The sequence below is a fragment of the Anas platyrhynchos genome, chromosome 21, assembly GCF_047663525.1.
Source record: "Anas platyrhynchos isolate ZD024472 breed Pekin duck chromosome 21, IASCAAS_PekinDuck_T2T, whole genome shotgun sequence".
NCBI classification, from domain to species: domain Eukaryota; kingdom Metazoa; phylum Chordata; class Aves; order Anseriformes; family Anatidae; genus Anas; species Anas platyrhynchos.
Window position 1 is genome coordinate 12,118,525 of NC_092607.1, and position 25,570 is coordinate 12,144,094.

Sequence of the window (25,570 nt, forward strand, 5' to 3'; positions counted from 1 at the left end):
TTCAAACAAAGTTGTGAACATCAGTAGAAGAAACATTCATGCAACCCTACACTTTCTGCCTGGATTGTCACCTGTAAAATTGAGAATAGGCCTCTCCACTGAGGTTTTCAATGAGGTTGTCAAATGTGCCGAGATATTTTAGGTTGTAGGTACTCATTCCTTTTTGAACTGAGCTCCTTTCATGAAGAACACCAAAGAGCCCTCAGATGACAGCAATGTTCCATTATATTTGGGCTCTATTTTAACAGCTACTTGGAAATCTAAACCCAATCACTTGAAACTGAATTTTCTATTCACCATATAAACCTGAGACAGTGAAATTGTTCTATAATCTGTGCAGGAGAAATAAAACTATTACAGCCCTTCAAGCAAAAGCCTCTGGACTTTTTCCTTTTTCCTCTCTCAGCTGCGCTTTATATCTTGGACTGCAGGTCTGTTAATATCAGTGCAGAAACTGATCAAATCGCAGCTCTTCAGCTGTCAGGGATGCTGCAATGAAGGGGTAGGAATGGAGCACAATTTTCCAAAGTGACCATTTTCCCTGGCTACATCCACGGACTGTCCCTTCTGCTCAGCTACCCGTGGGCTGGGGCCACAGCAGCTGTGGGGCAGTAACAGGTCCTCAAAACACTGCTGCTTTGATACGAGAGCAGTATCTTTGTCTGGTTCTCTGCTCTCCAGATTGTGTTTTGTGCAAAAAATTACTCTGCTAGGTTCATTTTGAAAGTGCCTGCTAATTTGACCTCTGCAAGCCAGATGAAGAAGGGAGCCTCAGCAGCACGTAAATCCTGCAGCAATTAGTTTTGAGGCTCAGTGGTGTTGGGAAATGGCAGTCTGGGGATCTAAACTTAGGGACATACGTCTGACATTTGTCAGTTAAATGCTACTTTCAGGTTTACCTCTAGCATCGCACCTTGTCTGCTCTGTGTTGGGATGTGGGGCACAGCCCTGAACACCCTTTTTATTTTATTTTTTTTCACTTTCTTCACTTGTGCCCATTACACGTGTTTCAGCTGGGTCTCTTGCACATGAAACCTTAACTTTCAGTCTCTCTCTCTCTCTCTCTCACCTATAAACCTAATGGAGAAAACTGCCTAAGTACAGACTTTATTTTAGTGTGTACTGGGCTCTCCCTGGTTTCAGTAAGGCTATTTATATCTTTAAAAGTTAAGCCAGTTCCTAAGCTCGTGCCGTCAGAGCTGTCTAATGTTGGAAGAAAAGCGTATGGTCAAAGTAAAACTGCATTAATCATAATGGATAAAGGAGATTTGCTAGTTTCTAAGGTGTATCATTAGTGGTAGTGTATCCTGGAAAGGTCAGAGTCTAGGCTTCTGCTAAGTATTGGTAATCATTTAGAATGGCTCGATGTTGTGTTTTAAAACAGCATTTTTAAAAAATAACTGCATTCTACATGCAGAACAAATAGCAGGGGCCTCAAACTAGAAACATGCATCCTATTTTGGTTTAACTGATAGAAATTTAATAGTTACTCTGATATTTCAACATCTGCTTGTCCTATAGCATGCACCAGGTGAGCAGGAAATATGGCTGGGATTTCCAAAACACAAAACACTCATGCAGCATGCTTAGATTTAACAGACCTATTACCTTTATGATTACTAAACGATGATAATAGTAGATTAGAATCAGCCATTTGGCATGTAAACCCTACTATACACAATTTTTCCTGAGCAGTAGTACTAGCATAACGATAATTTATCCTTCAAAGAGAGACTGCCAGGGTTAAGTGTCTGAGGCCTCCAGGAGAAGCAGGATTTGGTTGAAATGAGTTGCTCTTTCCTTGCTGTGTCATTATGGAAGTGAACCGTAGCTGTGGTCTCTTTGGGCTGAAATGAAAAGAAGCCACTTTAGGAGCACAAAAGGAAAGAAATCAACAGGAAAAATTGTGTTTCTGTTGTCATTGACTTTAGAGCTCTTTTTGTCTGTGAAGTAAACGCTGATTACAACTCATCACAACAGGCCATGCCTACCAAAATGCTATCAGAGCTTACGTGATTGCTCTCAGTGTTCAGAATGGAAATGCAGGCATGGGGCTGGGTAGACTATGCCTTCTGCTTCTGAAAAGTGCTATCTACATGCTGGAAATGCTGATACTTAATGCTAGCACGTATTCGTCCATTTGACCCTTTGCTGTTGTGTATACTGAGCTACTATCAATATTTTCCATGCTTATCCATCCCATGTCACATACCATCTTCATCTGTCTCCTTCTCTATCTCATTAAACTCTGGAGGAAAGGCAAATCCCTGCTCTATAAAAGTCACGGGGGTGAGAGAAGTTAAAAGTAAAATTTTCCAGGGAAGAGTGTAACGTGCAACAACTGGATAAGGTTTTCATTAACTACTCAGTCTCTAGTGAGATGAACTGTCACAAAGTATTTGACCTTTTTACAGCAATTTGTCATTGCTATCCTTAGGACTCGAATAGAAGTTTTTTACATCCATTATGCCACCTGGATTCCCATTCCTAACTGATACTCAAACATTCACAACATACAAAATCTAGAAGAGGAGGACATGAGATAAGCGTCTAACCAAAACACCTCTTCTATAGTTAGTGAAGAGTAGAATAATTTTATTCAACTCCCTATGATACTATTAAAAAAAAAAATGGTTTTACTTTTTTAAATTTTTACTTATCGAAACAAAAGCTGTGAAAAGAAAATACTAATTCAGATGGAATTACTGATTTTCCAGGATTAGTATAAATCATTTTAAAGCTGACTCACTACTGCCTGATGCCCAGATAACTTTCACTACCTGCAAAGTGTTATTGTGTCTAGGCATTAAATAATTTGATATTATGCAGATTCATTTTCTCTCTGGTTTTAATATTGAGTTAGGGTTACACTTTTTGCCCTAGGAATAAGATTATGTATGCTGACTATGTGTAAATTATGATCCCTTAATACTTAATGTGATTTAATAAAATAATGTTACTTTCCTAATTGGTCTTATTCAAAACTTTGCTTAAGGTCTACATTATAGCAGTGGCAAAGACTGGAGCAAACACTATTAAGAGACAAATCCTGATTCCCTGAAGCAAGAGAGAGTCCTGGTAGGATGAGAGCTGAGCATATGTGGCAGGCCCCATGTGTGCATTGCACAGATTTTGTGGGGTGCTTCCCCCATGCCACTACATCCAGTTCTGAGTTGGTGTGGCAGCACTGCAGGTGCGCACCCTTTCAGGAGGGCTCGGCTGCTTCCTTTTGGTGAAGCCAATATGTTGACCCTCATTTGCAAAGCATGAAATTTGCATATATATATATATATATATATATATATATATATATGCAATATATATATAGGCTTGTGTCTCAACAACTTACTCTCTCCTTTTCAGTAGAAGATGTGAGCAAAGGCAGATTTTCAAGCAGTGTGCCTCCAGTCAGCATGCAAGCTAAGCACATTTTAAACTCTAACAATATCTGCACAGAATATGTGTGTAACTCTAATTGTTCACACAGGAGTGAAATCTGGCAACAACCCTGTAGTATATGTTCATGGTTTTCCACATCTAAGGGTGTAATAGCCATACCTCTCTGGAATGCTTTCCCCAGTAAGTCCTTAAAGAGGCCAGAGACTCCCTGATAACAGAAAGGTTAGCCTTAAAAGATGAGCTGTTTCCGTGTACAGAAACTAGGGACAGAGGAAAACAGTTCCTAATGATCTGAATTGGCCTTACTTCTGACTCCTGACACCCCATCCTGTCCCAGCCTGTTCTGCACATCTGTGATTACAGAGGTTGCCAAGAGAAGTGACTAGGGTTTCTGTGATCTTTACCTGCGTCGGCACAAATTGCCCTGGCATCGCCAAGGCTGACGAGCCTGCGGAGCCTGACACAGTAGCTGGCAGATGCTGAGCACAGCACTGTGGCTGCTCATCCTGGAGGCGTGCTAAAGCCACCAGCCTCACGGTGAGCAGGAGCACGTGTCACCTCAGCCCTGAGCAACCCTGTCCCTGGCACACACCAAGGCTGTGTTCATTTCTCTATTACCCTTTGCTGGATTTTCACACTTAGGACTAATCTTGTATGCTGTCTTCAGAAAGGGAAGAAATCTGGGCGAGGATTCTATTTTGCAATCTCCCGGAAAAAATGATACTTGATACAAATATATGATTTCCTGGACAACTTCTTCAAAGGCCATCTGGTTCAGATGCATTGGACTCACTCCTAACTCTGCCAGATTCCCTGCTTAGAGGGTAAATAACAATAACCATGATTTATATGTAAAGCTTGCAGAGCAGAGCAACTGACCGGGCTGTCTGTGGAAACCTACACACTGCGCTCCATGTACCTATCAGTTTGATCCTACTTCTTGGCACTTACATGCCACCAGAAATTGTACTTCCTGGAGGAATGAGTAAAAGGATCTGAAACTTGTGAAGGCCATCTGGACAAGGTCAAAACCTACAGAGCAGGAAACTGCTGCCTGCAGTAACCGGGGAAGGACCAGTCTCATGCAGCAAAACGTCCAAGTGGCAAATGTCAGTCAGCCTCTTCACCTGGGTTGGGGCAAGAGACTGCTTTCTCTTTGTGTCATAATGCAAAAAATTTTGGACAATAATGATGCAACAGACAGACCCTTTGGCCCTGCTGTAGTTCTTTTATCATTGTCTGGGTGCATCAGAGCACATCCCATCTTTCTGGTGGGCACAGAGGTATGGCATACGTACAGTGACAGCTATTTGTTAATGTTGTAGGCACTCTTCCTTTAAAAAAAAATAAAAATAAATGACAGAGAGAAAGAAAAAGAAAGGAAAGGATGTTGATCTGGAAAAGGCTGTTCAGCAGAGTCAGCTGGCAGCCACTATGTCTCCTTAATGTCCCCAGAAATCCACTGGCAGAGCCATTTCTCCACCATCCTGGCACATGGTAAAATGAATCTCAAAGCTGCCAGAGTATTTACGTGTGGCATTTTGAAATATTTTCTTGGGATTTTACTGTTTTCGTTTTTCTAAAACTGTGGCACAGTGACAGGTCAAGTAGGGCATACTAAAACCATAACTGTCACGTGAGCATGATTTTGGCAGGTATAATAGGATGAAAACACTCTTTTGCTGGGTCTTGTTCTGCAGGTAGTGTGCCAGGACAGCTGCAGCCCGAGTAGGACTCTGGGGCTCTTCCAGTGTGAAATAGGTTCCCTGTGAGTGACTGGGAACAGAGGGGAGTTAGCTTCGTGGTGTTATGATCTCATCCCACATCTCCACCAAACAATTCTTTGGTGATGCTACCCATGTGCTCATTCTGTGGGAGCAGAGGGACTCACCCCTCCTGACTGCAGAAACCCCACGGACTTCCCTGAGAGAGGAGGGCTGGTGGTAGGCGTGAAGTACCAGCCCATAGATCTATAGTCTATGTAGAAAATCATTACGGATTGTTTTCTACCTGGTGTGTTGCCGTCTTCAGGGTATGCTCCATGTTTCAATACTTGGGGTGAGGTTTTGGTTGGAAAAGGTTTACTATTATCTGAATCCTCCATGGGGAAAGAAATTTGGGTGTGAGCAGTGGAAAGGGAATTTCTGAATTCATTATTGTTAGAAACTGTTTTGAGGATACCTATCCTCAAATATATGCTTTTAAACAATATATTATTCAAAATAAAGGGAAAAAAAGCTTTTCATTTTAGAACCCTGCATCAAGCCCTAAAAAGCATGTGGTCTCCCAGGATAACCAAGGAAAAACCCTTCTATGCATTACACTCTGAGGCATTTGAAGACGAGGAATTATAACCATCTTTTTTTTTTTTTTTTTTTTTTTGTTAGCACATTTTGAAATGGAATTTCACTGTATGCTCACACAAAAATGCTATTAAGAAAACATCACAATGGTTCCCAGTCAACAGTTTTTCTTTTATTTCTGTGAAATTATGGATAAAAACTTGAAGGGAAGCATTGACTTCAATTTATTGTTCCTCTTAAGGCAGTTAAATATTCCATTAACTGTAAGCTAAGGCATAATACAGGAGGTGAATGATGGAAGATTAATGACCCGGTTTAAAGGTACACATTAAGTCATTTTATTTCTGTAGCACGGAGTTAGAAGTCTCCAATTGAACTAAGTCCATGCAAGGGAAAAAAAAAAATGAAGCTTATGAGGAAAAATGTTTTTCACTGTTAAACAAACCATATTAGAGTCTGAGCCACACTGCATTTTTCAAAAGAACCATTAAGTTTATTGTTCCACTTAATATTTATCTGAACTGGTACCCAGCCACCTCATCCAAGGTCATCTACCACCACGCAGCAATAAGTGCACTTCAAGCAGGTCTCAATTTCTGTCCAAGGATTTTATATTATAAGTGCTTGGCTACAGCTTACCGGTGCAAGGGATTCTGGAAAACATAAATCCTTGACTATAGTTCTTCTTAATCATTTAATGAAGTAAATTGCTATTGTTCTTTGTCAGGGACTTCCTACAGCCCCTGTTACACAAGGCCCAGTTGGGTGACCAGCAGAGTAAGGCACAACTGTGCTGCTAGGATGCAAGGATGCCTGTGCAAGGTTTGGATGTGCAGGTTTGGTGCAGGTGACCCCCAGATCTGGAGCTCAGCTTAGCATTTAGGCTCCTTCTCGAGTCAGAGGGAAAGCAGTGCTCTCCACCTGTCATTAGACTTGCATGAAGGAGAGGAACTGCTCCCAAGAGGTTTGTGCTTCTGTCCCTCAGCTCTGGAGGGAGCTGAGCCGCTGGCTTCTCCTGTAAACCAGATTTTTCTCCAGGGCTGAAATTACATGAGGTGAATCACAGTCTGTGTCTAGATTGCGGGAATGATAGTCTTGTTTAAATGGATTAGAGCAAAATGTGTAGCACACAATCTGCATGAAAAATCTTTGAAATAATTCTACTTACAGTGAATTATAATCTAAGACAAATATCACATTTTTGTAAATAAGCCTTCAGCTGCAAAAAGTTATTACAGAGTGGGCTTCTTTTTCTCTTTTACACACATAAATCTCTGTGAAACTAGAAAGAAAGAATGCTTTCTGAGGTATTTTCTTACTGTTTGGCAAAGCTGGGTGGCATTGCAGTAGCATGTTTTTATTCAGAAACTAAGGAATTATGGAGGTACTGGAGGTAAAATTTTATTACTGTGTTGTACTGAGTTTGATTTACCCAAAAAAGGTTGGTTTTAAATAACAAGCTTTAGGCTGTGAAACCCTGATTTTCTGTTAAGTAAGACTTCATAACATTTGTGAAATGTGAAATATAAGTCACACTCTGCTGCCAGTAGGTTCTACACTATGAGTTTCATTTGAGCAGCAGTGCAAAGCATAATATTTACTTTAAGCCCTAAATTGAGCACAGAATCTGAAATTAAAGTACTTTAAAATGCTACAGCAATAAACAAAACAGAAGAAAAAGAAAAACAAAAGTCCACAATGGTGTTGGTTTTTCTCTCATTATGGCAAATACATTGCCAGTAATACCCTTATCAAATAAAGCAGTTCAAGGTATTCCTGGTTCCTTTTTTATTAACATTAGAATAAGAAAAGGAAAACCTTGTAGAGCTACAGCAATTGATTGCACTGCTCTTTAGTAGGCACAAAGGCCCTTAATATTAAAAAATAAAAAATCTTCAATGGCATTTTGGTCAGAAACAGTGATTTCTGAAGAATTTTCTTCTTCCAAGAAATTCTTAGAGAAATCAGAAGTTATAGGAAACATTGAGCCAGCATTGCATAAACCATAAAAATGTCATGTTTAATATGAACTTGATTTGTGTTCTGTAAGCTTTAACTTTTACAGTTAATAGGGATCTCTTTTTAGAGATCATTTCAGAAGGCATGTCTTTATCATAATTTTACAAATGAATTTACATTTCAAAGAAATAACAACACTTAAGAGGAAAGGTAGCAAAATAACACTAAAAAGGCACAACATGCATTTGTGTATCAAGTGACAAAAAGACATGGCAATTTAATTTCATAGAGAATCTCTAAAGCAATGATCTTGATACTATTGTTTTGTGTTGTTGGGTTTTTTTGTTTTTGTTTCTTTTTTTTTAATCATTTGTATAAATATCCTCTTTGCTTCATTCTAGAAATTATATTTTTAATATCAACCTTTTACCAAAAATACTATTAATGTTTGTGCTTTTTTTCTCTCTCTGTAAACTGGGCAGTATGGTAAAGGAATGAAAAGTTTTACTTACAGATAGTGTTTACTAGAATGATCATGTCCATGAATATGCAAAAGAGATTCTCAACAGATTTCTGTACAGATATGTGAAAACTGAAGATATTGTTGGTCCCTCAGTGACAATAATGCCTTAAAGTACATTTTCTCCCCTAAATTTATTTATTTGCTATTAACAATAAATCAATGGAAGCTTTCATATTTTATCAGAGTCGTTTGAGTTTAAAGCTCCCAAGAGAAGCACTGAGAGAGAAAGGGAGATAGTTTAAGTGTTTTTATCAATAAAATGGTGTGTTTTTAATGCTTTTAAAATATAGCACATATATTCTAGCGTATATGCATTTCTGCATATATAAACTATGAAATTTTATTAAAGAAGAATCTGTACTAATGCATGTATTTTAACAAGCAGTGAGTGATAGTGGACTTATTCCCAAATACTGGAAGGAAGATTTTAAAAGTGGAGTTCTGAGCAGGATTAAACCTAATTCAAACCCATAAAGAACTACTGGAATCAAAATATCTTCCAGTCTGCAATTAGCTACATGTTCATGATCATGTACATGATCACTATATTTCTCACCCACATTACATAATGTTATCTAACTGGAAAGAGAAAATGGTATCTGTTAGATACTGAATCAGGAACAAATAGAGAATGTGCGGCAGCCCGAGGTAGGGAAAACACTGAGCATTTTATATTTCCAGTTCCTGCCTAGCAAAAGCCAAGCATGGACCACTCCCGGGACCAGACTTACTCTTGCTCCATTTTGAGTGCCAAAACAGAGGGTGCTTTTGAGTTGTTTCTACCAGGAAATTCTACAGGACAAATAGCTTCGCTGTTCTGCAGATTTTCTGTGAAACTTTAGTGACCAAAGATTTGCAGGAAGTTTCACCTAGTCTTTTGGACCTTGACATCTGAAATTTTGTATCCAAAGGTACCTCTGAGAAAAACTTAATTTTAAAACTGTAATTATTTAGTATGGATATATGCATGAACATGTACATGCAGTTTTAACCATGTTTTAACAGTTTTAATTGTCTAAAAATTCAGGTGAGCTAAATCTGTGAGTTTTGGGAAAGTTTCACTGTAACTACAAATTAAAACATATATTTCATTTCTCTAGTTTTCGTCTATGCAGTGAAGTATATTTCAGTGAATGGGTTGCTGAAAATTAAATGACAGAAGTATAGAATATTAAATGATATTGACTCTTTCTTTCTCTCTCTTTTTCCTGCTTTCTCTCACACACACAACTTCTATATTAAAATACTAAAGCTTAAAGTTTTAGATATATTTAGCACTTCATTACATTCTATTTAATTACTTGGCACCAACTAAATGCAACCTCATTAATTGCTAATATTGTTCTGATAAATTAGCAGATATCATTGTATTAGCTGGCTCTCTGAAAGACATCTCAGTAATTTGACTATGTCCAGTGTTTACAATGACATAGAGTTGGATATAATAACAGGGAAGGAAATTTATAATCTCCACTCATAGGTCCTAAGTTTATTTACATCTAAGTAATATTGGGTGGGGGGAGAGGGGGAGGGAGGGGAGAGGAGGAGGAAGGGGAGGGGGGAAGCATTCCTAAAATTTTGTGATGTCAAAGGTCTTTAACATAAAAACATTTGGGATGCACAAAGCTATGAATGCAGTGACTTTTGTCAATGTAAAGCCTCCTGTGGATTTCAGCAGAGGTTGGTCTGGGTCCATAAATCACACTCAGTAAATTGCATGCAGTATCTGGAAGAGTTTCAACAAATGAAGAAAAATAAATAAATAAGTAAATAAATAGAAATGTTTGCTAATGAAAATGTGAAGTCTAACAAGTCTTCAAGTTTAATCAGCCCTTTAATTAAAAGAATCATTAGGTTTCCTGCTTTTACTTTCACATCCTAGTTTTCCTTCATGATCCTAATCATACAACCAGCAAAAAAAAAACCACTTTGCATTTTAATAATCTTACCTTCTACACTATGATTCAGACAACTTTCTTTGTAATGTGTCTGTAACAGAAAGAAACACTGGACCTGTTCAAACTTGCATCTTGTTTTGAAATTCTTCTCATACACTAGCTTTTGCAAAGCTACTGGTGGGCTGTTGGTTGTTCCTGAATTCAATAGATTGATCGGCCAGGGATTGATTAGTCATCACCCTACATTTGGGACTAGTTAAATACTTCAGCTAGTAGATAAAAATGTGCATTTTTTATTGTTTAAGGAGCATAAGGGAATAGTTTCATTGAACATGTGGACACATTGTGCTATGTTTTTTTTTTCCAGAGGTTTGATCTAGGCTTGTTTGGTTTTCTTTAAGTGAGCTGCAAGATAGGCATGTGATCAGAAGGAGAGACTAGAGTATCATTACACCATGGGCATGCTGTCCTGGTCTGTCACTTTGCTGCATGATTTTAAGAAAAAAAGAAAAAATACATCATACGACATTTTCTCTTCTTATCCATTTCAGTTAATCCATCTCTATAAATGAAAACTCATGAATTCACCATGGAAAACTGTTTTTACGTGCAAATGGGTTCACTAGGAAGAAAAGCCAGGCTTCTTGGTCCTGGCTAACCATTTTACTGAGTAGGATCCAGGACCCATATTGGCCCCTTCTCAAGTGACTACACTGTGCTATGGCATTTTTGTGACACTTATTTTCACTCTAAAAACGCTAAGAATCTGACCTTTCTGTGATAAGGTCAGTGCACCCAGGGCACAGTGTCTGCTCCCCAGGCTTGTGTCCAAGCTGCAAGCAGCTGATGCATTGGACAATGTTCCTATGAGTCAAAGGATCATTCCCATTGACTGGTACTATATAATAAGGTTTAGCGTTCATTTCACATCTGCAAGGTGTAGATTTTTTTTGCTAGATCAACCTAGGATGCCCCGTTGTCTGTTTATGAAAGATGAACACCCTCCAACTACTTTGTGAATTGAGAACTCGCTCTGTCAGCCCCATGAAGTGGGGGCTCTGGGCATACCCGTCAGCAGGCAGGCAGGAGCACCTGTGGTGAAAAGCCAGGGCTCTAAGGTCTGGAGAGAACAGTTTATGATTAGAGCACCTAAATTCAACAGGAACTACTCTCAGGGCTGTTAGGCCTTCTGTGCTTTTGTTATTCCAGCCCATAATCATAAATAATTACAAATGTCTTAGTACAGAAGAATCGATAGATGCATACCAACATGAGTAGAAAATGCCCACTCTGACTGCAAGCCAGCAGGTGTCCTGCTCGCTAGCTAGCAAAATTAATTGCAAGTAACTGGCACATAACCAAACAAGTGCTATTCATCCCTTCATTATCACAAATCTTTGCTGTCACTTCTTAATCAAGTCTTCATTCATAATTCTACTGCTTCTATTTTGTTTACATTTCTACAATGATTGATATAAACACAGTTTATGCTCAGCAATTATTTTGCATGAAGAATAAAATTGTAGCAAGCAGCTTGTAAGATATTGAGTCTTGACAGAAGAGAAAAAAAGAAAAAAAATCTCTGGCAGGACTGGGAAATCAGAACTAAGTCTACTTCATCCCAATTATCCTTTTTCTTGCCTAGTTCTCTGGAACCAAATTAAATTAAATTTCCCTGTTTTTCAAGGGACAGAATTACTAAAATTGTTCTGTTTTCTACATAGGAAGGAAGATTTGTTTTTTGTCTTAGCCTGTAAAAAGAAAACTAAAGAAGTTGTCTGCATAGGCAAGAAAAAGCAAGCAAGAAAGAAAACATCATAAAAATTAGCTGCCAGCATTTTAATATAGTTCAGTTGTTTCCTTGAATCTATTTATTAATTGTCAAGCAGACAAATTCCTATCACCTCTTGTTGTGTTATCGAGCTAATGGCAAGGAATTCTCTTTCATGTATCATCCAAACAATGAATACAAAGTCCCGTATCTGGAGACCTAGGCCATCATCCATGTATTGTGTTTAATGCTATCTTTCTCAATTCTTTTGTGATCTGCTTCTTAATTTCAATTTTACTTCACATTAGATTCAACTCTTTCTTCTCCTGGTTAATTATTTTCTTTCACTTTAAAGCTTTTGGCTTCCATCTGCTTTATCTCCAGCTCCCACTATAGTTTTCCTTTAGCTTCCTTGTTCCTCATGTTTGCCCATTTGGAAAGATCTAAGGTTTTGATTTCAAGCAGCCAAAAAGAATCTCCCCTGACTTTTGTTGGACATGAGTTCAGCTCTTCCAAAGTTCAAACTGCTCTATGTGAGGAAATCCATTGGAACAACAGCTATTCAGGAATTGCTGTTACAGTCAAATCACCCAAATTAAAAATCCCAAACTTTAACCTACAGATCCCCAGAATTATGGCAATGTTAATTTATGCAAATAGAGGCATTTTCTTGATGATCATTGAGACTTCATTCATTACACTTTGTCAAATATGCTTAAGATCTGTATATGTCACAGTAATTACAGTGTGTGTGGTGGGGAGGGGCACAAAGAAGGGTGACTAAAGAGACTCTTACTGAACAGATCAAGAAACAGAGCTGTGTTTTGCTGCCGTCACCTTTAATATACTCAGAAGCTCTGATATGGCCTAATCTGTTAACGTAAATTGAAAAAAAGCCATGATAGCAAAAATGAATAAGGAAGGCGTGCACCAGGAGGCAGAAGTATAATTAAAAAAGCTCCCTTTATCTAAAAAATTCATTAAAAACAAAGAAACACTCAAACATACAAAGATATATAGGACATAAGTTTTAATTAAAAGTGCAGCTGCTGCTTTGCAGTCTCGGCATAGAGCACATATTTCTGTCTTCCAAACAACTATTGTCTGGCTCTAATGTTTCACATTTGAGAATGTTTCTGGGTCTGACATTACCACAAAGCTTTGCAGTGAAATATAAAGCCGATCAAAGCTCTGTGCCCGCGATCCAGGACAGGGACTGCAGCACTGGGCTCTTCTCAATTGAAGCTGAAAGACAAGCACCCTCACCTGCACAGCAGGGCCTGGTGCTTTGCCTCATCCAGGGAAGTGTAGAGCCCAGATTTGGTGTAACAGTAACACAAATGTGAATTTTGAATCTAGAGATCGGATAGTTTTTTTCTGTTTGTTTTTGTTTGTTTGTTTTTGCTCCAGTTGGGACATATAAGTCCTGGTTATTAAGCTAATTCAAAGACATACAACACTAGAAATTGACTAATTCAGTATTTCTCAGAAACAGAGGTAATTTCTTATACAGGCTATTCTGGAGTGAATTTATTTGAGTCAAGTCCATATGAATGGGCAGGCTATAGTGTTTTCCTGGAGAAGTATAAATGCTGCAGTTTTCAAAATGTTTGGGAAAGGGAATTTAAGACTCTTGAGGAATACTGGAATTATTTCCCCACAAAAAAAAAAAAAAAAAGTTTTGGAGTAAGAACAATACGTTAGTCTGAATTGGGAATTCTAGAAATACTAGAATTTCTAGAAATTCTAGAAATTCTTGGACCTGGGAAAAAGCTACAGGGAGCCTTGAGCTAGCTCCTTGGGCACCCTGCTCTGGTATAGTAAAAATATTTTCATGCAACAGTCATTTTAGACTAAGGTTTCTGATATCCATGAAATAATGTTTCTCCTAGCTCTGCCATTTTTTTATTTTCTCCATGAGGCAAGATTTTATTTATTTTTCCTTATCTGTAGATAGAGATTCTCAAATATATACATATATATATAATACATTTATTATACATATATATACATATATATATATATATACCCATATACATGTATATATATATGGGTATTAACTTTTTAAAAAATAACCCTCTTCTTTCAAAGGCCACATGTCCCATGCCAAAAGTCACCCATCAGTAAAATTAAGGACTCACGGATAATTTGCTTTTGCACATTGAGAAGTTATGTTTTAGGAATAAGCTTCTTTAAGAAATTTTGCACACTTACATTCTTGGCAAACCAAGCAAACACATCTCCAGTCAGGCTATAGTGATTTTTCCCTTCACTGGACCAAAGCAAGACCCCATACAGGATTTACATCATCAGAGGGGAAGCTGGGTAAGGCCTCATGCCAATCTACACTAAAGCATTGACATTTACCCATGGGTACTTCATAGTTATTTTCACTAGATAAACCTCAGGAACTTTACAAAATACTGGAGCAGCTGCAAAATCATAGAAAGTCAAGTTGGAGCAAGATTAATTTTATCTCTTTAGTTTCTTTTGCACTTCAGATTGGTCTCTTGTCTCATTTCAAATCATTTGATTAATGCACAGGCAGAGCGCTAGAAGATATTGGTGCATTTCTAGGAACTTGCTTACAGATGGAGCAGAGTAGTTTTGAGATACTTTCAACTTTTATTTTGTCTTTATTTATTTATTTTAATGCTATTTATTGATTTTTGCTCTTCAGTTTTTGCAGAGCAGACCTGTCACAAGTGTCCTTCATAAATCCTCACATCTGGTTTCTCACATAAATTCAAGCCAAAGAATTGTTAAGAAAATATTAAAGCAATTTACATTTCTGCCAAGGATCCTAACCTCTCGTCTTCATAAACAGCACAAACATGTCAAGGAAAGCTCCAGTATAAAGGCAGTATGTTAAAAAACATATTGCCTGCTGCCTGTAGACAATCTTGATGGGATAAAAATGAATCATATTTCCCTGTTATATATCACTTAGCAAATTTTTCACAGTGAGGGCCAAGGTTAGTGTTCAGTGGTGCTGTATTAAAGTCTATCTCCTTGGCACTGAGACAGAGACACCAGTCTGAACAACAGGAAACAAGTAAACTAGCCTAGTTGAGGCTCAGTTCACCTAGTTGAGTTCAGGTCACCTGTTGCATCTCTCTGGCCTTTCCATGGCCTGCCCATCAGTTCTGTACTCAAGGTTCAACAGTCTCATGGCTGTGGCTATTGAGGTCACCAGTAAAAAAGATTCCAAAAACGATTATCTGTTACTGTTGTCACCTGCATGACCTTCACACTTTATTTCCCCTCCTGTTTGAAATAATAAACACTTTTTTGCATCTGACATTTTTTACTCTCATCTGAATCAAGAGAAGACTGTGCCTGCTGCTGTTTTGGCACCTCAGAGTCTCATCTTTGTCTCTATTTTGAAAACTTGTCCATAGTATTTACTCAGAGCATGGTCCTATTGCCACTTCATCAGTGAAATACTAGATTTTATTTAGGCTTTTTTTTTTTTTTTTCCCCCCCATGCAGAGTACTATATGCTGCGTGTCAGGTTGGGAGGTAGCTCTTTATGTACACAGCATCCAGAAGATGTTGTACAAACCAGATAGAGCAGCTCTTTTCCTTTTCTTTCTCTCCATTAGCCTCCAGTGTATAGTACATTATATGAAGTTCTTCAAATCATGGCTTAATATAAACCTCAGAGTTATGTTTGTGTCTTCACATCTTGGCCACTGAAACTAATTTAATCTAATTTATCTGTTCTGCTTGATCTGAGAAGCTTCAAAAATGAGTGTTGGCAAATACAAGTCAGAGAAAGAAAGTAATAAAAGTTAATTTTGCTGTTAACAAATATCACTGTTGGTGAACAAGGATTTATGAAGGTCATTTGGGACTCTGATATATATTTCATTGCTTCAGTAGTTTGATAGGGATCTTTCTGTTTTACTATTGCTATTCTAACTGAGCTTCATAGAAGTCACTTCTTATTAAACTTTCAGCAAAAGTATATGATATTATATATAATGGACTTTTTTAAATGAAACAAACTAGTGAGGATACAGGGAGTGAGCTCCATCAATTGTACAAACCATCCTCTTTTTCAAATGTTGCCCCACTAATGGTTGATTCAGTTTAGAATATACTTTTGGAAAAGGAGAGTTTGAATTTGAATCCTGATGCCATTGCATGGTTTAAGAGGTCTCATCAGAAAGCCAAGTAACATGCAAGATGACCATAAAGTTATCTGAGCATCTATCCAAGCATGAGGGTGAAACAAAAAGCTGCAGGTTTCCAGCAGGGAGTGCTTTCAGGGTGCTGAAAGTACTATTACAGGATGTGTTGACATACTTCAGCATTATAGATGAAAGTAAAGAAAACCATAACAGTGTTGTAGCTGCTGTATAAATAAGCAGGGCACCGAGCAGCTTCAAAAAAACCTTGAGTACAATGTTTGAGTATCTCCATTCTGCACAGTGGCCCCCAATTCCAAACTCTGTGTGGGAATTGGCTCACAAATCATGTCATCCCTCACTGACAACTAGAACTGATCAATGGTATTTATGAGATAACTGAAGACATTCCCATTACCCCATTGTTTTTTTTTTGTTTTATTTTTTTTGTTTGTTTGTTTGTTTTTCTTGAGATACCATCATAAAAGCTCTGTACAAACCCCAACTTAAAGAAACATCAATACTCAGGTTCAAAGAAAAATCACAGTCTAATCATTTTATGTACCAAAACACAGGTGGCAGATTGAGCATTGCTATCTTGAATTGAAGGTGTTGTTTGCAAGGGGCTTTGTTTTTGAATTTCCAAAGGTTTGAGTATGTTTTTACTTCCGTCTCTGCAAATTATATATAAAGTTCGAATCAGACTGTGAATTGTTGCCTTTATTAATATAGTTCTCATATCTGAGGTATTTTTCTTTATAGGTGAATGCTGTATAATTAGATAATCTGTATGGCAGCTGAGTTATGATACTTGAAAGTGTTTGCAGTATCCAGATGAATATGCTAATGATCTTCCTGAAAAATGAAAAATCATCAGTCAGATATTGCAGTAGTCAGAGGCTTTACAATTAATGATAATCGATAATAAATAAATAGAGATAGACAGGTAAATGTTTTTTCCAACAACTTTGGATTGCTGATCATTGAAGTTTGCTTACTAATCCTTAGTTGTAGTTACCTCACAACATTGTTGTTGTCCTTCATGCTGTGAGAATATCAGTCTTCAAAGGTTTGAAAAATATTGTCTTCTAGTATAAATAGTGCTTATTTGACTACTAACTAGATCTTCTCTTTCCTTGGTTTAATTTCAGCAGCGATAACCACATCTTGCTTCTAAAATTTCTGTGGCTCCATTAAAATGAAAGGAGCCTTCTCACTAAGTTTAATGATAAACTGGAAAACAGAGATGAAAAATAAAAGGAAAAAAAAAAAAAAAAAAAGAGATATAACCAAGGTTACTTTAAACCAGACCCCAACTTGTTTAATCTTAGTTATTGAGTTATTTCCTGTGGAGATATTTCTGAAGTATGTATCTCAAGTGTGTTCTCAGGTTTCTCTCTAACACCATTCTGATTTGCGTGTGCTCACTCTTATGTGGAGATAGCTGGAGAAAACTTCAGGCCAGAACTCCTGAAAATGACATTTTAATATAGAAATTTGAAGTCTACAGTAACAGGTGTATGATGTATGATTTTCTTTTTCTTTCTCTCTTCCTTTTTTTTTTTTTTTTTTTTTTTTTTTAAGAGAGTATTACTTGAATGATGGCAAAATTAGCTATACATTTAATTGAGTGAAAGTGAAGTTTAAATCAGAGCCTGATAACTTTGTTCAGAAGAATATGTTAATGACTTGACACTCCTGCTAATGTTAATTAGATTATTCTGAAATAGAAACACATGTTTCTAACAGTTAGCACACTTTGTCAGTATATGAACAACAATGTTTATCTCCTTGCTAGTTTCCTGATCTTTCAGTATGAATAATTGAAACATTTTAGTATGGGAAACTCAGTATTTCATCTCAGGCCAAACTTAACACATTTCATTTTATTTTTAGGCAGAAATGCAGCAATACATCAAAATAATGAGAGTTCATAAATCCATGGATATGCTTCTATGATTGCTGCTGAAAGTATTTGTATGAAGAAAGCTTTGACATCTTTTCCGTGCTAGCTTATTAAATGGGTTCTTCTAAACATTTTCCATCTAGGCTCTTCTTTTGTTTAGAGCTACTGAATCAAGCAATTCATCATTTATATTCTGCAAAGATGCAGAACTGTAATCAATAGAAGTTGAGGGCACTCAGTATCTTTCAAATGCTTGTAGAACTTCTATGTATTATATGCAGAATTTACTGCTTTAGGGGCAGTCCCAAGGGATTGAGTGATCAACCAAAAGGATATGCTTATAATTTTTGTCTTCCTCAGCATTTTGCCATACTTGGCATGCAGCCAGTTTACTGTTTAAAGTCCAGACCCCACCAGCCCCATTTATCAAAAAATCCCTCTCTGTTTGAAAACCAATCCCTCCATCACTATTTAGCCTATAGGACACTCCTAAAGTCACACCTTTTAGCAGAATCCATCTCTGTATAAGAAATGAAATCTGACGGATGATTAGCATGTGTTTAGCTTGGCACTTTAGACAGACTTCTGGGAAGCATTTCTGTGACATTATATCTTTGATTCCAGCAGAGAAATTGGCCTCAATTTTGAGAGGTATCAGAGAGATCTTGGCAGCAAACAAAGAGCAAACACCAAAGGTTCTCTTGTGCCATTCCAGAATGAGCATCCAAATCCAGGCTTCGCTGTTATGGGCTCTTGTTTTGCTGCTGTTCTTCAGTTCTAACCTACTTTACTTTATGTGAATTCCTTTTCTAAAACCAACATAATGGCATGTCAGACTCGTTATTACAAAGCCTTAGAAATGGTACCTACTTCTGCTTCGTTACTTCTCTCCCCCCAGCTCAGAGACATTAATTTCTGTTCATTTCTACTGCAAACTAAAGTTGCCAAGGTTGGCTAAAATTTGTGAAGTCCTTTGATCAGTGACTTATTGTTGGGTTCAGGACAGCTTTAAATAGTGACCGTTTCCTAATTTTACAGCATCTTATTCCCAACATGTCCCAAAATATACCACGTTGCAGTCATGTTCAAATTTACCAGCACCTCAAGTACAGAAGCTAAAATGTTTGTACTGCTAGGTATAGTTACAGACATTTTTGCTGAAAGTTGTGTAAAACAGTCGGGGAGAGAAGTGTGAGCTTTCCAAAATGAAGTTTTATACAGCCCAAATGGCAACTGTCAGATAAAAACACAGAGAGCACCCTTAGTGTGTTTCTGCTTACTCTGATCTTGGATTATGCCAAATCTGAGCAATGTGCTCCCAGGCAGCAAACCCAAGTTGTTTTGTGTTTCACTGCCTCTATCAGGAGGTAGCATTGGAAAGTTTAGGACGAATTTCCTTCCTTGATCCTTTCTCAGCTGAATGTCAATATTTTCGTTTGTTTCAGTGTTGCCATTGTTCTTTTTCTATCTGCAGAGGAGCAATGTAACAGAATAAGTCCTTGAAGGTTTAGTTCTTTTTCAGGATTCTTAATCAAGGCAAGAGATATGCTCTTCTACATTTCCAAACAAGAAAATCAGAAAATGAAGTCTGACACTGTTAGGGAATTAGATAGTGATTATGAGTGAACTTCTATTTCCTTTAATGAGGCAGAAGGAAATTGCCTCTCTTTTTTTTTTTTTTTCTGAAACACAAATTTCCACTTAGTATAATACCAAATTTTGTTACCTAGCAGTGTCTCATATAGACTTAACAGCTAGTTTGTAATTGTTTTCTTTTATCTATGTGACTAATGAAATGTTCATGATAAAGGACTGTACTAAGAGGTAAACAAGGGTATTAGGAGTTCTTATATTTCAAGAGTTTTATATATAAAATGTGGACATTAAATTAAGTTTCCTTCTTCCACAAATGTATATCTCAGCCCTTGTTATACTTCATATATTTAATTAACATGATAATATATTTAGCATCAGTGGTAAAATCATTTTAAAATAAAGTAATTTCTTCTGGGGCCCTATTTGGCTTGTGAATTAAAAGATGTAGAGAAGCAGAGATAATAATAAGGTCTGTTGGGAGAGTGGTCAGAGTTTATTGTTGCAAGTTTATTTAAACCTCTAGTAAATTCAGATTAAAACATCTCCACAAATTAGTGGTTTTTTTTGTTTTGTTTTGTTTATAATTGTGGTTACTGCGTTAATAGCAAAACCTGAACCATTTTTCTGATGCCTTTCCCTTAGTTAGCTGTTACAATTACAGTCACAGAATTCTGCTCGGAGTTTCATAAATCCCAGAGCAACACACTAATGTATCCATTTCCTTTATCTCCTTTAGTGTAGTTAAAAGTAGGGCTGTCTTTTCAAAGACACTGTGATTGGAATGACTTATGCTGACCAGTTCCAATTTTCTCTCCTTGTAAACTCTATTTAGTGTTACAAAAACAATTCAAAGGCAGATTGTAGGTGCCACACATCTCCTCTGACCTTTAAATCAAATTTAGTATTTCACTCTGTAGTAGGCCAGCAAGCAAAACTTGACAGCTTAATAAAGTGGAAATTTTAGGCAATAAATCTAAGATTTCTTCCATCATTCATGAGAAAGGAGATCAGAGCTTTGCCTTATTGTTGAATATCTCCCAAACAAGAGCTTCTGAAACTTGGGTAGAATAAAAACTTGCATTGTCAGAAGTGAATTCTCCTGCCCTAAATAATATATTAAGGAGTATCCTACTGTCTGCTTTAGCTGTGGGATAGCCTGCATGACATGCAGCAGTCATTTTGAATAAGATCAATTAATACAACACCATGATTACATTATCTTTGATGAGTTATGAACTTGGTGCATGCCAATACCAAAAGAGCTCCCTTCCCTCACAGAAATAAAAGCTATACTGAAGGAAGATATCTGGTCAAATACCAAATAATTTGGGTCAAACAGTGAAATAATGTTACTCCTCATCATTCCTATAAAATTATATTATTCTGCTATGGACTGTCAGTGAGTGGAATTGTCAGTCCTTGTCAGAAATATCATGGTGCAGATATTTATGAAAATAGCAGTGCTTGTTTTACTGACAATGCAGTTTTACTGAAATACCTTTTTTTGACAGTGATATGTGCCCAAGGTTAAGTGCATTGTGAAAGGTGCTTGTGGTAATGACAACAGGAAATGCTTTGCTTTGGAATTAAGGGCACAACAAAAGCAAAAGGGAACAATTAAAACATTCAAGACTGCAAAAAAATAATACCATTTATGCATGGAAAATAAGTCTTCCAGGTACAAAACTCCTAGGTCACAGAAGGTCTGGCTTTCATTCAAGGAAGCATGTGATTGTATGATTGGTCTGAAGTGTGTTCTTCGGTGACTTGCTAAAACAAAACTTAATGTAGCATAGAATAGGCAGGAATGGTATTCGGCTGTGCAAAACTACATGCCATCTAACTGCCTCTCACAAAGGCAGGGCTTTGCCTTGAAGCCTTCCAGTCACCTACCTAGGTTTGTTGCCACACTGCTACAGCCACTGTCTCTTTACTGCATTGCACATGCTATATCCCATTAGATTTCTCCCCAGATTTTATTGCCTGTGATGCTACGGCTGAAATAAGAATTTTTTGCAGTTTTCGTAGCTGGCACTCAACCATAGGCTAAACTACTCTGGAAGGATATTTATAGCAAAGTTCCTACAAAAAATGGACCATAGTGGGAAGATGTGCGTGAGGCTAGGGTGTTGTTGTTGTGTGTCTTTGCAGCTGAGGAGGTTATGTGAGGTGGTTGATATTCTAAAGTCCTCCTTGAAGTAAAAATTGAAACTCACTGATTTCAGGCATTATACCTGTCTGGGAATATGTGTTTTGTAAAATATCAGGAGTTCTGAAACAGACTTTTTTGTTCTCCAAGAGAATGAAACTCAGATCTTTTGAAATTTTTCAGAAAAGAAAGTGAGATCTGCCCCAGTTACCCATAGCTCTGCAATTAGGACATTTATCTGGACATAATAAGGCAGGGCGGGATATGACCTCAGGGTTTCTGTGTCTTATGTAAGTTCCTTCTCTCTCATGTTTTGATTAGAAATGTTAAACTGAACTTGGAAAATGTTCCTATTTCAATGAGTCAACATGTTCTGGTGGGGGAAAAAAAAGGAATTATTTCACTTTCCGCAGAAAATTTTCATCTTCAACTCCTGGGTGAAACAGCTTAGCAGTATCTAGAGTGTGATTTTTCAGAATGAAAGCAACATCTCCTACCTGTTATATATCTTCTTGACTTGTGTTTTCCTGGAAAAACCTGCTTAGCCTAGAAGGAAATGTAAAAGGATCATGAATGCACTCTGCTCCTTTTAGAAGGAACTCCATGGGTTTTTGTGGACTTTCACAGACTGTAAGTTGTAGGCCAGGGCTGGAAAACTTTTTTGTTTTGTTTTGCTTTCTTTTGTTTTAAGAAATAGCAGTGTTATCACACAGAGCCCCTCACTCTATTATTCTAAGTGCTTAAAGATGGGTTTAAGTAACTCCACAGACCATTTTACAGATCTTTTGTCTCAGGATGAATTGTCTTAGTAAGACAGAGACTACATAGGCTTCCTGCCTGCATGTTCCTCTTTAATTCTTTTGACATAAATCATTAGGTACTTGTGTAAGAGTAGAACTGTGAGTGAACCTAGAAGACGTACCTCTCTGTGTCCCCTCTTAAGAATAAAACCAAGCTTCAAACCTTACAAATATGTTCTCTATAAATTCATGGACTTCACTAAGGCATTAATCTTGCAGCAGGGATTGGAAACCATTATCCACCATATGAGTCACTTACACTGAAAGTATCTGATAAAAATAGCAAAGGAATTGGAATTTGCTTTTATCAATTTGGTGTAAGTGAGAGTTCAGATGGGATCCATTGTTACTGTGTTCATTTATTGTCTATTATTAGCAAAAAAATCCACCACTTCAATGGAAATATCAGTAGCAATGTATGTAATTACATTTCTTTTTTCCTTTTTGTGCATGCATGAAAGAGGGAGACTTATGTTAAAAGGCAGTAAAATCGGCACTTAGGAAGGGACAGGGATTCTGCAGGGAGAAGCACAATGCTCCACACCCCCTAAATTTGTAGATGTTAAAGACAAAAAAAAAAAAAAAAAAAAAGTCGGGAGGAGTGAATTAAACTCTTCCAACAATGGAGGATCCAAAACCTCTCAGAAACGTAGCAGGGCTCCCACTGATTCTTCATGAGTCAGGAAGGACCCAGGGATCTATAAGCAGCTGTTGGGTGCTGCAGGCTGCCTGGGACCATAGTGTATTGTCACTCACCCAGCCACCTTGGTGGGGAGCCACTCACCAACATTCACTTCCAAGCCCAAATACTAGCAAGCCTACTGCGTGGAGACAGCAGGTAGAACTGTTTTGGGCAGCTCTAGTCACTTTCATGGACAAATATAAGTGCCAGAATGATGTCCCCGTTATTTTGGATGTATATTGTAACAAGGAACTCTGAAAGGGCTTTTTGGTTAAGAAGAAAAGGAGAATGGGGAAGATACATACATGTACCTGTATCTCTTTCAGTAGAAGGTTGAAGACCAAAATGTAAGGTTTAAGACATGTCTACTATTCACACAGAGCATTAAAATAGGCAGTCAATGTGGGTGCTTGGAGAAAATGTTGCTGCTAGTCTTTATAGGATTCTTTCAATTTTTCTGATAATTGTTTGTTTTTAAACATTTACAGTTGCAGAAAATAAAAAAGAAAACAACTAAAAGCACCTTATTTTATTACAGAAATTACAAATTTTCTGTCAACTTACCCTGCATTTATATGGTATAATGCAAATAGGAGAAAAGGGCTTAAGTTCTTTCTTTTGGATATTATTCATAGAATAATAACAGATGAATTTGCTCCCAAAGTAAAGATATATTATTTCAAATTGGTCCTATATTTAAATATGAAATGAGCTGGCATTTTGTCATGTCAGCTAATGAAACTGCTGGGAAAAATCTGAGGATGAAAAATAGACAATTAAATGGTTTCTTTGAAAACAAAAGAGGGATTTGCATATCTCTTTATTATGATGAGTTTGCAGTTCTTTTCTTCGAGGGTACCAACAAAGTGTAAATGTAAATCTCTAATGTGTCTGAGATCCAGAGCACTTCAGGTTACTGGGATAAGAGTTCTTTGTGTTATTGCTGTCATCTGCAGACAGATGCCCCAGGCTGGGAAACACTGAAAAAGTAACAGATAACCATTCCCTTTCATGATGCCAGAACTATAATTCCATCAAATATTTGGTTTGCAAAAAAGGACTGTAAAACATACATACAATGGGTGCTGCTAAAAGCTCGGGATTCACTGCCTTAGGCATTTGCAGTAATTGTAACATATTCTTATACTTTAAATAGGAGATACTGCAACTTATGAGATTTTAATGGCTCCCATGGCATGTTTCAATGTAGACAGGTTTAAGACAAGGCAGAGGAAATGCTGTTCTAGGACATACCCCTGCTTGGTCCAGTCCTCTGTACAACAAAGGCAGAGGCTTCAGGAGTTCAACAAGACTTGGAAGGCTGTGTTGAGTCAGATGGGCTGTACTTTAGGTGAGATGATGTCTACAGAGAAGAGGAAGGTTTTAAGGAAATCAAGAGGAAAAAAGTATGTTTGGTTTTGCATGGTGCTTCATTACATTCAGATATTGCAGCACTGTCTGGACACCTCAGTTGTAATCAGAATCTGCATGCACTAGGGGAAAGCAGGCACAGGACAGCAGATAGCCCTTAGAATAAAGTTTTATCTAAAAAGAAGCCTAGGATAATATGATCACTTACAGGATGTTGCAGTGGCTTGCTATGGCCAACACAGTAGGGGCAAGGCTGGGAATGAAGACCAGATCCAAGGCCACATCACCTGAACTATTCACTTTTGCAGTTTCAGAAGGGATTTACTGACATCCTTTTGCCTTGGATATAAAAATCCACTGTCTTACTGTCATAGAAGCATTAATACCTGAGATAAAGTTTCACACAGCCATACAGATGATGGATATTATGTGTCTTCACAAGTTTGCCTTGCTAATCTTTCATGGTTTCCTAGGCAATGAAAAGGGAATGTACAATGGACCACAGATTTTCATTTAGTTTGTATTCAACAGTAATGGAAGTGTCTATATTGGCAATAAAAGAAAGAATGTAGAATCACAAAATAAATAAGATACATACGGAAGTCAGCCAGTAGTGATGGCCAGAAAACATAATTTTTATCTCATTTTTAATGTGGGATTGAAAACAACCAACCACAAAAACAAAACTCAAAACAACCCTTTCCCAAACAAACAGAATTCTCTCCAATTTTACATAGGGAAAAAAAAACAAAAAGAAAAAAAAAAATACTCTTTAAAGAGACATCAAATGGGCATTTTGGCTTCTGTTTTTTTCCCTTTTCCTGAAGAGTCAGATGCCAGATGCATCAAATTTTTGATTAAAATTATATTTTCTCACAGAAAATGATGGTTGCTAAACCACCATTCTCATTGAAAATTCTTGACTGTCTTCATCTTTTTACTTTACTTTCTTGCATAAACTTCTGGGGAATAAGACATTAACTACATTTAAAGAGCTATTTTAAAGCACTAGCTTTACTTAATATCATGGAACCTAGACCCTTCAGGTCCATGGAGAAAGAAAAGATTACTGAAAATGAG

The 25,570-nt window shown here is 37.4% G+C and overlaps 1 long non-coding RNA gene across 2 annotated transcripts in view; it reads left to right on the plus strand.

The window, feature by feature from the left end:
• LOC106019074 (uncharacterized) overlaps window positions 1-25,570 on the plus strand; it is a 178,158-nt gene that overhangs the window by 147,623 nt on the left and 4,965 nt on the right. The gene's annotated exons all lie outside the window — the stretch shown is intronic.